At 45.1% G+C, this 16,044-nt stretch overlaps 1 protein-coding gene across 4 annotated transcripts in view; it reads right to left on the bottom strand.

Moving 5' to 3' along the window:
* The window catches only part of FAM107B (family with sequence similarity 107 member B), a 187,504-nt gene that overhangs the window by 22,395 nt on the left and 149,065 nt on the right, over positions 1-16,044 (bottom strand). Inside the window, exon 1 of one of the 4 annotated variants that reach the window (XM_072955001.1) lies at positions 9,421-9,551. The exons of the other annotated variants lie outside the window; for them this stretch is intronic. The gene's annotated coding sequence lies outside the window, so the exon portion shown is untranslated. Of the gene's footprint in view, positions 1-9,420; positions 9,552-16,044 lie in introns of those variants that run through there. 4 annotated transcript variants of the gene reach the window in all.

Raw genomic sequence — 16,044 nt, 5'->3', positions numbered from 1 at the left:
GAACCAGAAAGGCATGTGCAGATCTGAAGAGAGACACAAGGGAAGCTCCTGTGACTCAGAGGTAGTGTGGGCTGGGCACGAAGTCAGCTCAGTATTCCAGGGCTGAGCAGAGGGCCACCCTTGCAGTCGGCCTCCCTGTCCACCAACCCGCCACATCAGTTCTCAAAAGCTCAGCTCTCCCAGAACAAGGAAAGAAAGCCCAGCCTATCCTGTTCCAAGGTGAACTATCTGATTTTAAAAACATATGAGGAGAAGCTTAATTGAAAATAATAAATTATTTAACTTCCTTTCCTTATCTGTAAAAAGAGAAGGCTGGACCAGATGACCCTTGCAGTCCCTTACTGGTTCTAACATTCTGATAATACAGGAGAGTTCAGGGGCCTAGCACCTGAGGCCGCAGGACTCTGGCCCCATCATCAGGGCCAGGTGGACGCGGGGAGGGCGCCCCTCTTCCCTTCCATGCATACCCCACCTGTGGCCTCCACTTCTGCTCCTCCCTGTTCCCCGCGCAGAGCATCTACGCTGAGCAAGCTTTCCAGTCCTGATGGTGAATTTCCCCAGATGCAGCCACCCTCCCTCCAAGTCCCTCTAGAAGGGTCTCAACCACTCGGTCCAGAGCTGGAGATGTCCATGTAGGATGGAGCGTGGACTAGATTCTATTAAACCCAAACCCTCAATCCAGGGGGCCCCTCGAGACTCTGGCCAGGAATCACACAGATTCCATACACAATAAATGAAAAAGAAGCACTATTTACCCTTCTTAGCATACAATCACCCACAGCAAGTATACATTACACTGTGATTAGCTGAATGCAAGTCTAAACCCTAAAATGACCCTGAAATCAAGCCACAGTTCAGCCCTATTGCTCTACCCCTAGGTCCTCTTGACGCTTCTGTCCTCCCTATAAACCTACATTCTTCCTGTCTAGTCCCACACCAAAGCCGAAATACACACAATTTCCATAAAGTTAATGACAGTTCTTTCTCCTCAGTGCCTTACATTTAGAAAAATCACTGTCTACTCTCACAGACTACTCGTAAGAAGATAAATTCTTGCTACTTCCGGCCTGGGGAGCGTGTTGGTGGGATGTGACAAAAGGCTGTAACACGTACACACCTGTGAATCTGGTAATTTCACTTCCAGGAAGTTACTCCGAGGAGATAACCAGAGATGTCCACAAAACGTACGTATGACAATATTTTGCCTATGATTCATGATACTGCAAAAGAAGGAAACTGCTTACATATCTAGTAATGCAACACAACGCAGCTTACAAATCATATTATTAGAACAAATGATGAAAGGAAAGCTAGTCGCGATGTACAAATGGGAGAAAAAACGTCAGGTTCCACAGCAGTATGTCCTTTATTTTCCAGTCAGTGTGTCTGTGGGTACCAAAGCTCTTTGGAATCGTGGGACAAGCCGGGGAGCTTGCTGGATGCGGAGGCCCTCCCTGAGAGGCCTTGGGTCAGCGTCGCTGTGGGAGGGCCCGGCTGTCTGTGTTTTCATGTTCACTGTGTGCCTCGCCACCTTTGAGGTAGACACTAAAATTTGCCCCACTGTACACTGAGGCCCAGAGAGGCTGGGTAATTCACCGAAGGCTACAAAGCTGGCAGGCGGCAGCTCCCACAGTGGGCACCAGGGTCCACACCCCGCCCCACTTTGCTCCAGGGCCCCTCTAGGGCAACTCTTAAACGTGGAAGTCTGCTCGGTGCTCCTTCCCCTAAATCAACAGCATGACGCGTCCCACCCACCCTGTGTCGTCTTCACCATATTTCAGCAAAGTTACTGACGGGGGCAGAGGGGAGGCGGCACCGTCACTGGCACCATCACTGACATACCTGGAGGTAAAGACCTGCCTGACATCTTGGGAGGCTACAGAAAGATGTTTCGATTTAAGTGCACGTTAAATACTAGCCCACACTAGCGGCAACTTTAAAGCCCTTGAGTGACAGCACAGCGCGATACTGACCCAACATGGTAGGCCCTCCTCCCACCTGCTAAGTGGGGCTGCCACTGGGAGTCCCCTAAACACCCTTTACAAACTGCCTGGACTATCACCTCTGAAATGAGGCAACTTCTGATCAGTTCTTCTTACTTTCTGCATTCAAAATTTGCATGCATACGGTTGCAAACATAAAACTCAAATTTTTATATTATGCTATTTTATATTCACAAAATTCAAATTTGCAAACAAACACTACAAGACTTTAATTTCCCAACTGCAAACTTCTGAATAAAGGAGCCTCCCTTGGCACGTTTACCACATGTGATTTTCTAAGGCGGAAACACCTCAGTCATTCATTTCAGGAAGCTCCAGAGGGGACGGACTGGGAAGACGGTGAGCTTAGGCCTAGACACTCCTGAGGGGAAGGAAACTACACAGACCAGAAAAAACTTCCTGCTGGACTAATTTTCAAAGGCCTCAAATATTCCAGCCATCAAGAGCGGACTAGTAAGTCCATAAAATGCATGATTTGGTCCAAACAGGCAACCAAACAAAGATTTTCAGAGAAGGAGACTATCTTCAAGTGACTTAGAGAAACTTAGAGCACAGAGACCATCTGTTCGACCTGCTCAGTGCTACAGATGAGGAGCCCGAGGCCAGGGAGATGGGACGCCTGCCTACGCTCAGAGAAGGTGGCCAAACCTGGACCAAAACCGACGTCTGCCTCTGGCCCCCACTTCGCTGCACCTCACGGCCTCTCTCACTTCTCACTCCTGTATGGGACTACCCTGAATTTTCTAAATTGATTTCCTACATTTTCTACTGACCTGGGGTGTGTCTCTGGCACTGGCAGTGCACTACCATTAATGTTACCTCCTGATCAATAACCGGGTGGCATCTTTAAAGATGAGAATGTACTTAAACTATATTTCAATAACAGCACCACACTTCCATCTGCTTCTATGTCCTGCCAAATTCCAGAGGAGCACAATGTCACTGTGACGATCAAAACAAACAAAAAATGCCTCTCGGGTAGGAGAAAACTACTCATCTGCCTGCAACCTGAGACAGTAACGCTGACCAACTATACTGCTAGAAACCAGTGACTGCTCAGACACAGTAAGTTCAGACATCCTCGTCACTCTGTTTACCGTCTCATCCTTCTCCTGTTAAAACTTACCCTTCTTCAAGCATCCATATTCAGGATAAAATCAAATAAAATGACTGGGAATGTGAAAAATCAGCTGTACTGACAACGGAAGAAGTTGAGACAGGCCTTACTGAAAATCGCCCCCAGTCCTGCCATTCGTACCTGAAGAAGGCTCAGCGCTGGACACACATGCTAAGCCCCTAAGCACCTCCTTGAAAATGAATGGACAGCCCCCTTCTCTCACTAGGTGTGGCTGCTAATTCTTCACGAAGTGACAGCTCTAACCCCACTTTAATCTCCCACCTCCGATATAAAAATTTTGTTAAGATCCCCACTCACTGAATTGTGCCTGCTTCTTGACTGCATCCCACCAGGTCTGGCCCCATTTCTCTAACCCCACTTTCCAAATCCCCCAGCACAAGCACAAACAATCCAACGCTTTTCCGGGCTACACTCCCCCTGCTGCAGAAGCTAAATGAACCGAACCTCTCTAAAATGACACAGACATTCCTGGTGGTGGCTGGCTGGGGGGATTCAACACTCTTTTGTCTTAATAAGTTACTAGGAACATGAGGTAGAAAGAACCTTAAATAAAAGATCCACAAACCTAAGCCCTGTCCTGTCACTTCTCCGGGTCTGTTTCTTACTGGTAAAACGACAGGCAGTTATCCTATATTTTACAACTTTTCTCCTCAAATACACTATATTTCAACCATCTTGTGGGCTGAACAGGTTTATTTCTATGGAAGAAGATGTTCTGACTTCCAATCACTCAAATGAATTTCACTTTTGAAATACAGCACAGTCAGAATTGGTCTGGAAAACTTCATTTTTCACTTTTTTAAAAGAGATCTCCACACGAGAAACAACGGTTACAATTATGTGTTTTTCTGAATGGTTAACTGTTTCACAATTAGGAAGACATGAGCTGACTCAAGTTGATTTCTGCTTCCACAGTGAAAAACTGGTGTGAGGACTGAGGCACGTCTCCATCTGGGTGTTTGGAGGACTGTCTGGCTCCAACTAAACCCCAGAGAGCAGCTACTGACACCGCCCAGGTGCTTCTAATTGAAGTCTGATCGCCCATCTGCCCTTTTCAGGTGGCCCCGTGGGCCTTCTGTGAACAACAAACAGCCAGTCTTGTTGTGAGGACACCAAAACCAAGACAGGGTTATTGAGCCAAACGCTGTCAGCAAGACCAGAACCAGGAACGTCCCCTCCTCTGCTTGGGCCTCAGGCCGGGCCCCAAAGAGCTAGGCTGGAGTGGGATGTGGCCCCTGACGTCCCAGGCTCCCGGCCTGTGGACAATTCAGGCCCACCATCAACGGTGTGATACGGACACCTTCGGGTGGGAAGCCCAGGGTGGTCTCAGGGGTAAGGTCTTCCTAAGACTGTACCTCCTTCCAACTCCAGGAGGAGGAAGGCTGTGCCCGGACTCCATCAGTGAGGAAGCCCCGCGTACATGTAACAACACCCGCCTAAGAGGAGCTGCAACAACCAGGGCTCACTGTCACCTCCCATAAGACTGTGCTGTGAGGATGCCTGAGGCTGCCTCAGGGCTCAGTGGTGTCATGGGGGCCCGGGGTCTTCTCATCGCTCAGCTCTGCCTTGGTAGCCCCGGCAGCTCCAGGAGGAGAGGCAGACTGGGAAAGCCCTGAGCTCCAGGTCTCTTTATCTGGGAGGGAGGCCACTCCCAGAAGCCCCTGGGGCCCTTCTCACACCTCACTGGCCATAACTGTGTGATGGGATCACCAAGGCACAAAGGGTGCTAGGAAGATGGGGGCTTGGCACTCCAGCAGAAGAGGGGGCAGCAGTGAGTGTCAGGTGGACAGTCAAATCCATCACACACAGACTTCTGTGGGCAGATGGTGTTCCCCCCAAATTCCCCTGCTGAAGCCCTGTCCCCCACAGGACAGTACCTAGAGGTGGGGCCTTTGTGAGACGATGGGGATTAGATGAGGTCACAAGGGTGGGGCCCCCATGATGAGACCAGTGTTCCTGTAAGAGGAAGAGACACCAGAGCTGGTGCCACACACGCCCCCCCCCACCCTATAAGGACATAGTCAGAAGGCTGCCATCTGTGAGACCGGAAGACAGTCCTTACCAGGAACCCAAGCAGCCAGCACCATGATCTTGGACTTCCCACCCCCAGAACTGTGAGAGATAAATGTCTGATGTTTACCCCACCCAGCTATGCTTTTTTTTTCCCCCATGGCATAGCATTTTTTTTTATTTTACTTTTTTTTAAATTGGAGTATAGTCAGTTTGCAATGTTACGTATGGTATTTTGTTACGGCAGCTGGAGCTGACTAGGACACATACTCAGTTCAACTAACTGTCTTCAAAGACACCCAACCTCCTGCTGAGGGGCTCTTGGGCCCCTCTGGGTGAGGTCACAGCTACTCTGCTCCTCCACTCCAAAGCCGAAAGGGGAACTACAGCAACGATGAACTCTTACAAGCGTTAGTCCTCACAGCATCTGTGATGAAGGCTACAGAAGCAACAAGGACGGGCTTTTTAATGCGAACACCTTCAGCCTTTAGCTTCTCCTTCTATGCAAAGCCTCCCTTTTTAACCTCAGGGTATTTGGGCAGAAGTTCAAATGTAAACACACCTGTAGTTAATGTAGGCCCCGGGACAAGGGAGGAACTACACTGACTCTTCACTTTCTCTGCTTGAACTCCGCACATGACTCCCTCCGGAGGCTCGTCATCCTAAGACGCCTGGCCCTGGCTGTCTTGCAGCCACAGGAAAACACAAGCGGGGCACCCCCAGCTCCATGAGGCTGTCTACACACCATAAGCGGTCACTTCGGTCACCCCCACCTCACAGGCACAGCCCATCCAAAAGCGGGCATGACCTTCTCAGGGCCTTCGCTGAAGCCCGGACTTCCTCTACAGGAACAAGCAGAGAAAAACTGTCACAATGAGAATGGGGAAAGAATGAAAGCCACTGACTTGGCAAACAAGGGACACAGAAAAAAGAACCCTACAAGCTAGCTACCAGCATTTAAGCGAGCGGACGTCAGGTGCCACAATGTCTGAGACGTGTTAATGCCTTTCTTCTTATTGCAATAGGAAGGGGCTCACTGTTAATTACAGCACAGACAAAATTTCAAATTTATATATTCCTGGAGTAAATAGAGGCCTGAGAGATATAATTATTTAACTTCAGTGACAAGCAACAGATTCATCAATCATAATCCAGAGCCGGGGAGGGGTGGGGAGGGTAGAGCTCGGTGGCAGAGCACGTGCTTAGTGTGCACGAGGTCCTGCATTCAATCCCTGGTACTCCATTTACAAAAAAAAAAAAAAAAAAAAAAAAATTAAATCAAAATCACGATTCAGAACCCACATAAGTTAAGTGACATTATTCATCTTCAAACAAGATGTTTTAAGGATGTTTGTTTATATATAAACTTTTAAGTACAATTTATGACTATTGCAACACTCTCATATTTACTTGTTAGCTTCCATCTGCCAGGGAACTCTCCCTCTCTTAAAGCCTTAACAGTCACCCCTCCTCCCCCATCCAAGGAGGCAGGTAGAACTCAAACCACTTACCCCTGTCCACAGCCCCCAGGGCTCAGGACTCCTGCCCTGAGGACCCGTACATCCTCCATCAGGTTACTCACGCTGGCATCTCCGACAAATCTGCCACTAACCAACAATACTATTTGCTTTATATGTTTTCCCCCAGTCTTGACATGCCTGCAGCAGCAATACTCCAGATAAAAAAACAGGGCAGGCTCAGTAAATGCTCTGCCCAACCCCAGTTTCACATGAAATGGAGAACTCTGCTTCTCTCTCCCCCTTAAGTTACCCACGTTTGAAACGTTTTCATTTCTTTTGTTGCAATAGGATTCTTACTCAACAACTCAGCACCCAGAAACTTCCCATCAGTTTCTGACTTCTCCCACAGCTCTTGTGAAAAAGTTCAGAACTTTAACTGTGTCTGTTTTAAAAGCCACACACAACAGGAGCTACTGATTGATTTAATTAAATAAAAAGGGCAAGAACAAGTGACATGTCAACACATTCATAATGAGAACGTGTCCTCTACTTACAGCTGGTTATAAAGGAAATCATTAATTGCTTCCAGAAGAGCAATTATAAAATAATTCTCTAACAAGAAACCATAGATGTATCATGACAGCTACCTAACTACTTCCCTTATGCCTTAAAACAAAATCTAAAAAGCTCAATTAAGATAGGAGAGTTTACCTGCTTAAATTAAGTATTTAAAAGTCAAATGTACCCAAAGGGACACGGGAAATAAGTCTTTTAAAAAGTTTTCAAAGCCATTCAGAGTTCAAAGGAGAAAACTGCTACTCTTTAGTTTGTAATCTCATGAAATGTCAAACAAATAGAGTATTTAGGATACAATTTAAGATTTTTTAATTCAGTCTACAGTACAAAATCTACAAACACAATGGTCCATGGGACATGAGAATCAGAAAGGACACCAACAACCTTATGTTCCTAATTTTATCTAATGGATCCTCAAAACTGAAGTCATAAACCTTACCTTCCAGCTATAAAATATGTATTAGCTCTGAGAAAAAAAAATCTCTGTGTGACTATTCCTAGATTTCATTCTGTCCGACAGCAATATATGAAAACTAATGTGAAGAACTCAGGTAAAGCACTTCCCTTCTATGCACAATCAGATTTGCTCTAGAGCTGATCAACTTTCTAAAATACCAATCAATCAATCAATCAGATCAATCAATCAATGGCTTTCAAACTTTCCTGTCTGTAACCCTCTTTACACGCAGGGTCCCAGGAACATGCCCACACTAAAATTAGCTAAAGTAAAAGTTTCCAGGAATGATACCAGCCTTTCCCACATCCTATATACACTGATACTCTTCACTATTTCTTTTTCTGTGCAATGCTTGTCGTGACCCATTAAACTGATTCCACGACCCACTAATGGAATCGGCTTGGAAAATCCTGTCCTAATTCATTTACTTAAACTTGCCACGGTAATTTGGCAGCACGCTGAGGCCCAGGGAAGGCACCTGAAGACCTGCAGCGGAGATGTTCATGGGATGTTTGCAGGTTGCCTACGTTCATCACCCCTCCCAGTGGGAACCACTTAAAACCATTACCTTTCAGAGAGGTTACCTGGGCTTCTATTACTGGTACTGAAGTCATCATCTTCCCTTCTGCCTCATCTTTAAAATATCCTTACTCCAGTCATTCAAGAACAACCACCCTTCCAGCTGTGTGTGAATGCGTAAGTAGTACAAGGTAAAGATTAGAGAATCACATTTGTTCGCGGCTCGGTCAGACTTCTCCCCTGTGACGATGGAACGTGGAGAACAGGTAAGATGAGGAAATATTTTCTCCCCTTAGTAATGTGTTTCTTTAAACGCAGACTGATTTCATAGCTTCTCTGTTCACAAAAAAAATGAGAGACATAGCCCATCAATATTTAAAACTAACTGTAATGGCATTTGCCTACTTTTTAAAAACTAGTGTCACTCAGATTCTTAATACCGAAATAATTATTCTATTTTCATATTTTCTAGAAAGCAGATCAGATGTCCACACACTTCACTAGAGTTAACAATGAGTGAAGGAAGTTTTCCGGTCCCAGGTACCTGCAACCCAGCAGTCAGTGGTCGTATGGAGACCCACCACGCGGGAAATCAGGCAGAAACTGGCAAGGGAGAAGTCTAGGAAGTGATCCATTTTTCTTCCTTGTGAAACGAGATGTGGCAACAGTGATGGTGGTACGAAATAGTAGAAAGAGCTTAAGCTTTAAAGTCTGAGAAAGTCAAGCTCTGTCACGTATTAGCGGGACGACCGTAGTTCAACAACAACAAAAAGCATTTAAAATAATTACTCAATAAATATTAGCTGTGGGCTGAGCGCAGTCCTAAACGCCCACATCTATCACCTCAGTGAATTTCCACAACGCTTGGGGTAGACTCTGGGGGCCAGAGAGGCTAAGCCCCTTACCCAGATTCGTACAGTTTGTCATGGGAAGGCCAGAATTCAAACAGAAGCTAACCCACTTCCAAATCTCTGCGTGGCAGGGTCGGGGGGATGCTTCTGAGCCCAGGGTTCCTCATCTTTCCCTCCCTCTCGGGGTTGCTCTTTGGATTAACGCCTCTTACACTAAGGACCCATGGTCACCACGACTCAGAAACACAGCTGCCACCAGCACAGGTCTCCAAGCAGCTCAGGTAAGCAGGCTTGACCTGTTCAAAGTCAAAAACATCTTATCTTTTGTTCAGAGTCAGGAATTTTATCTTTTTCCTTCCACCTTCCCTCACTCCCCAACCCCCGCCTCGAATACAAGCTCCCCTACCGATCGTTTTTCCAGACTTCAGGGAACAGGACCCATTTCATCAGCGCTGTGGGCAGAGCATGTAACACATATCCTGAGTGTATTTACTGAAGGGAGGGAGGCCGGGCAGCGTTGTGAGGCTTAGTTCAAAGTCAAGAGAGAGAGGCAGAGAGCCATCAAGGCTGGGACACACACAGATGCGCAGAAGGAGGGCCCTGCAACAGCCCTGACCTGCTGGTTAAACTTTATTTACCCAACAAGGTCCTGACCAGGGACAGAAGAGGGCGGGGGAGCAGCAGGGCTGGGCCCGCAGTGGCTGGGGGACCCGGCAGGAATCGGAGGGGCAGGGCCTCGAACATGCCAGGAATCCTGCTGAAGGCGATAACCAGTCTCACAAGGGAGGGCAGGCCTGCAGTAAATCAGTTTTGGAAACGGGAAGTACCAGGACCAAGGAGTTAATGTGTCAACAGAACTTTTCAAAACAGGGTTACATTTCTCCCTCTCTTTCCTGTCTACGTGAGTGGACAAATGCTACCCCCTACACTTCCTTACCCCCAAAAGCAGGTCAGCAGAAGCCCTGACAGGAGGCTGCTGGATGGAAATAATCAAAGTACATCGACCAAGTCAATCTAACCAAATTGATGAAAGATGGGTCGATCATACACCATCACCCAATTATTGAATCGAGTCACTTTTTAAAACAGAGATTAACCTTATGAGGATGTGCCTTTAAGGTGTAAACAAACTGGCTACATACAAGACTTAAACTGTTAGTTGTCCTAGCAACAGTGGACAACAATGCCTGCTCAGATAGGTCATTTGGCAGTTTAGTTCTTTGTGCTACACTATACGTCTACCACTAATTATATAAACTACTTTCTAAGTATTAAGAAATCATGAGTTTGCCAAACCAAAGGGCAATACAACCCATTAAGCCTGACTTGGAGAACAGTTTATGTCTAAAGGGCATAAACCGAATGTATGCATGCGCAGAAAACAGGACATTATTACTATAAAGCTATTTAACAATCTGAAGAGATAGTGTTTTTCACCCTGAGAAGAAAATTAATTATGAAACTAACTATAAGATTAAATATATTATCTAACAAAAGTGGATTCACTAATACATCCATTATTTTAATTAAATTAAGTGCTGATGACATTATGAACTTAGAATCATTAAATGTCAGTCCCACTGACATTCTAACTTAATGCCTGATTATAAAACAAAGTATCCCAGAATAACATTTTGTCTTTAATCTTTTCATTTTGCCTCATTCTCATTTTTTAAAATTAGTCCTGTTTCCACCTCACTAGCAAGACATAAATTTTGTTTTCTCTTAAAATGGTTCGCTGTAGATTTAAAAAGATTCAACTCAGTGGCTTGGAATAATTGGACATTATTCAGCTCCTCATTGCATCGATTACTGACCATTTTCTTTACAAATAACTAAACATGTTTTGTCAAAGGGCACACGTCCAAGTATCAGAAATGCCAGGTCCTATTTCCAGCTTTGCCACTGACAGGCTCTGTGCCTCCAGAAAATGACAGTGCCCTGTGGGGTCAGTTTCCTCACCTGTGAGCCCTAGACCAGAAGATCAGAGCTTTTCAGTAATCAGGACAGTCTGACCCAAACCTGCAGACTCACACACACACACACACACACACAGACACTGCACCAGGCAACACAGTCAGGCTCCAAGAGACAGGCCTTTCAAAGCCACACACTCTCGCATCCCCCCCGCAAAGGGAAGCGTGAGAAATCTGTTTTGTATCCATCTGCAACTATAAACACACAATAACAGTGTGACTCCTAGGAAGGGCTGTGACCCAGAAAAAACTGACATTAAAGCCTGTGTCTGAAGTGCAGCCCTTCACTGCCAGCGTGCTGGGACTTTTCATGCTTGGGGGTGACCAGGAAGAGGGCAGAGCATCCTCTCAGTCCTCTGTGTGGGAAGAAGACCCACTGGATTAATAGCAACTGCTTTCAAATGGCCTTCCTGTCATCAGAACCAACTGATTTCACCATGGGTAATTTGATACCAGAAATTTACAATGAAGCAGTCCCTGGTTACTCTTCCCAAAGGCACAAAAGATCTACAAGTGCTGATCTTGGAGTTTCTGGATTGTTCTGGCTCGGCCGGGATGCCATGACTGCAAACATTAATACGCCAGCAGTCAGCACTAGGCTCGCCAGCTATCGGCTGGCTGGGTCACGGTAATCCCCTGGGTCACAGCCCTGACGGACGAGAGCCCTGCTCTAGACCCCACAAGGCTGTGCCAGCCTCCAGGGAGATCAGCTGCCTACTGTGTGCTCTTCCTGCCAGGAACCCGGAGGCTGTGGTCTGGGCTGCCCACCTGGCCTCACAGTTCAGCTGCAACATAATTTCAGGGTGAAAATGTAGAAAGTTGCCTTGTCCTTTCTGCTTCTCAAATATACCCACATACCAACGGTTTCGGGGCAAAAAATGCAGTCCTGATATTTGCATTATTGAATAAAAAAATGTCAAAGCAGGAAGCCTGCACTAAGAATTGATCTTCCTCCCACGGGACTGTCTTATAATATAAATCAGGTCAAGTAACTCCTCAAAAGCCTGACTAAACCCCTGGCAGTGGCCCTCACTCCCTGTCTGAGCCGCCCCGGGCTGGGTTCTCACACTGCACCTGTCTCTCCAGTACTCCAGTCCTGCCGGCCTGCCTTCCTCTCTTACCCAGCCTTCATGATGCCAGCCCCCTCCCAACCCATCCCCATCCCCGCGCAATGGCTCGATCCAGACGATCGAACAGTATTAGCTCAGCGCCCCTCACGTGCCCACGTCCTGGGATGGGGAAAGCTGAGCGCTCCAAAAGCAAGTGTGTCCCATCAGCATTCTGGATTTCCCATGCTTTATTTTTTTTCATTTGGAACAAACGCCCATCACAGGCTCAGAGACTACAAAAGATGGTCTTCTGAAGAGTATTTAGTCTTTCTGTAAAAACGAAACCAAGATAAGTCACATTAATACCACATTCAGAACTAAGCTGCACCGAGCAGGGAAAACAGGCTAGCCGGAGTGTGGAAGGCACTGAAGTGAGGCTCGGAAGTCAGGGCCGGCCAGGCAGAGCAGTAAGCAATGACCAAGCAGGGCGCTTATAAAAAGCACCGGGGGCCCACAGATGGCAGAAGAGATCAGCCTGACCGAACTGAGAAGGACTCACCAGGTGAGTGGCAGAAACAGGCCAAGGAGGTCGGAGGAACAGGGAACCCAGGGCCCTGAAACCCGCTGTTTTCCCCGTGACATGGTCAGTTAGGCACAGGTGTGGCAGGTCCCCAAGGAGGACGGCGTGACATAAACTGTTTTAGGCACACAAATAAAACAGCTGCCATTCGTTCTGACTGAGCCCATGACCCCTGTCCCACACACCAGTGCTTCTCAACAAGGACTTCAATCAAGGTTGTCCACGCCATCTCCATGCCTATCATCAAAAAGCCACATCCAAGTGTGCCAAAGTCCCAGTGATTACAAATTAAAAATTCAAAACTGCTCCCCATCATGCCCCCATTTTCTCCACCTACTGAGCACATGACGATTCTAAGAGGCGCGGACAGACATGAGCCTAAATGACCACCTCTCTGGCTGTCCCACTGAAGTCTGCTCTCTGAACATCTGACCTTCAGGCACGGGTGCCTCATGCAGTTTGAGTCAAGCCACACATGGCCAGCCTGCACTCTCACTCCTGCTAATAGCTCCTGGAAAGCAAATGCATACTGTTTACAGCAGCCCCCAGAAGGAATCTGGTGAGTTCACTCTTCCATGAATTCACCAATATTTATCCCGCGTCTGTTAAGTGCCTGGCACTGTTATAAACAGTATGGAATTAGCAGCAAAGGAATCCAAAGCTCTTGCCCTCATGAAGTCTATCTTCTCTGGATTGTGGCAAGGATTTCAGATTATATTCTAAATGCCCTGGTAGTTTCTGGTTATGATAATACAATAGTAATAAACGTTCCTCATTCCTTACTTAGAATCTGGGATACCTTCCAAGCCCCATCTAGTACATAAAAGATGATGACAGATATAAGAAATAAATTCAAAGTTGAGAGGGGAGGGAGGGTATATACAGCTCAGTGGTAGAGTGCCAGCTTAGCATGCACAGGGTCCTGGGTTCAATCCCCAGTACCTCCATTAAATAAATAAATAATTTTTAAAAAGTAAACTCAAAAACGGTTTCAATCATAAAAGGAACCAACCACTAGGTATATTTGGAGTGCATTTTCTAGCCTCTAAAATGTTTAACTCATCAAATCTGATGGAAATTAGAGTATTTCCAAGTTTAATGATGTCTTTAACCATGAGGGATACCGTCAAGTAAAAACCTCTCAGTTGTTTTAAGCAGAGGATAGAATGACCTTTTAATGTAAAACAGTATCAGAATGAGCAATTAAGCAGTTTCCCACCACTGTTGATACTTCAAAGAGAGGTGTGCCTTAGTAAACAGACTTGGGAGTGACTGCCAACACTGACAGTCACTAACTTATTAACTAAAGCCACAGAGCTGTACTATGTTCAGTTGGAAATGTCAAAGTAATGATGTTTATATCTTTAAGATCATAGGTGGGGTATGCAAAACTGCTAATCTCCTGCTTTGTGGATGTGGACATCTTAATACCACTTAATCATATCATAAGGAACATAAAACAAAGAAATACCAACAGGATGAAATTCTCCATTTTCAGGACAATAGACCATCCGCAGATCTGGATTCCTGTCCGCAGGCAGAGGACAAGAGCTTTAAAGCGGCAATACTTTGGGACAATAATACCACGTCAGCTCAGAACAGTGAGCAAGCGCCCTTTCTAAGTCCAGAGGTGAGCAGGGAGCTAATCCCCGGATGTGAGGTGCCCTCTGCATCTCTCTAAAGACACTTCGACTTCCAGCCATAAAACCATAAAGAGGAATACAAAGCACACCACTGACAAAACGACTCAGAGGCAATGACTGAGGGGTTAATTACATGCTCATAACCTGGGTATTTCTCAGCTAAAACGGTAGCTCTGTTACCACTGAGTGACAAGACCCTTTCGCCATTTACTTAGATAAGAATCAAAGTGCTTGCCTGAGGTGTAACAGAAATGAGGAAAAGCAAATTATGTCCCTGCCATAAAAGTTCAACAGTCAATACTTTTCTGGAATACGTTTTGAATAAAGTTTCTCTAATAAATCAATTAACTGTTATTAAAATTAAGAGGGAACGTTCTGAAGTCAAAGAGCCATAGAAAGGTTACATTAGTTTATGAAATAAACAAAAACTTGAGGAGAAAAAGGGATCTTTGTCTCCACTCCAACTATAAACACTGAAGTCTTCATGTAAAAGGTGACCTTTGGATGACAGAAAGTTTAACAGACATAATTATTTCTCTATTAAAAAAAACCTTATTTTTCCCTGGTTTTAGCAGCAACATGCTGATTGTAAAAAAAACCTGGAAAATCAAAAGAGCCAAAGAAAATAAAATATCCATGAATGCGTCACGAAACATACCCTTGTTCTATGTATTTTCTTTTCAGTTAGTGCAAACACACGCCTCTTTTCATTTTTTTAAGCAAAATTAGGATCATACCGAGTAGACTATTTCTTACATCTGTAAACATTTCATCTGTGATAAAACACTTTTAAAATATGGTTGTGTGATACGTATTATACACGCATGTTATAGCTGACTCACCTATCCCTCTTCTGTCCTATCCGAAACGAAAGATAATTTAATGAATTTTAATGTAACAGAGCAAGAAAAGATCACTGTTGTGGTTTCAGAATCCATACTGTAACTAACTCCGACTCGTCAAGTTTTGGTGTAGGACCAAGACTGTCCATAATTCTCTGCAAAGGTTATTTCAGTATTCATACCTTTACCAGTTACATACCTGGGTGAGGTTGGATTTTATGCACATACTTCAACCAAAACAACCTATCGGCAGACTGAATGCAGAAGCAGATATAAAAACCCAGCTATTTTCTATTAAAACTGGTTATGCAATCGATTTGCAAAAATGTTCCCCCAAAATGCCACTCTTCTAATTTTTTTCACTCTGGAGAAGTTATTTTTCATTTTGAGAAATCATTAAAGAAATCCGCACAAACATAATGTTCTTCTATTTTTTTTTTCTGTTTTGGAAAAGTTATTTTTCAATACAAATGGTCTTTTGTTGCCATGTAATGGGTTTGTTGTTAATCTTTGCTATTGTTCAGTGAATTTTAAAATTTATCAGTTTTAATTCTTAACACAGTAAATAATCAACAGATACTACAATAGGAAAAGTTCTGTGAGGGGCCTTCAAATACTTTTTAAGAGTGTAAAGGGGTCCTGAGATCAAAAAGTCTGAGAACGAATGGGCCGTAGCATAAAGGGCCTCTTTAACAAATAAACCTATGTATAATTTTGTCTGCATTTATCTGACTTTTGCTTAAAATGAGACTGATTCAGGCCCTTTGAGACTTAAGCAGTGTTTTCGCTGAGTGGAATGCTCCCTCTCCTGGCCCACATTTAGTCTCTAAATTAGGCCCCCAAATACTTCAAGATATTTCAGCGTTCTATTTATGAACCATTTTTTTTTACAGCAGATACTGCAAGGAAAACAGGACCTCAGAAAATCAGAGATGTGGAC

This window comes from Vicugna pacos, chromosome 35, assembly GCF_048564905.1.
Source record: "Vicugna pacos chromosome 35, VicPac4, whole genome shotgun sequence".
Lineage (NCBI taxonomy): Eukaryota > Metazoa > Chordata > Mammalia > Artiodactyla > Camelidae > Vicugna > Vicugna pacos.
Note: the sequence above shows the minus strand (reverse complement) of the source record. Positions and strands in the feature narration are given on the sequence as shown.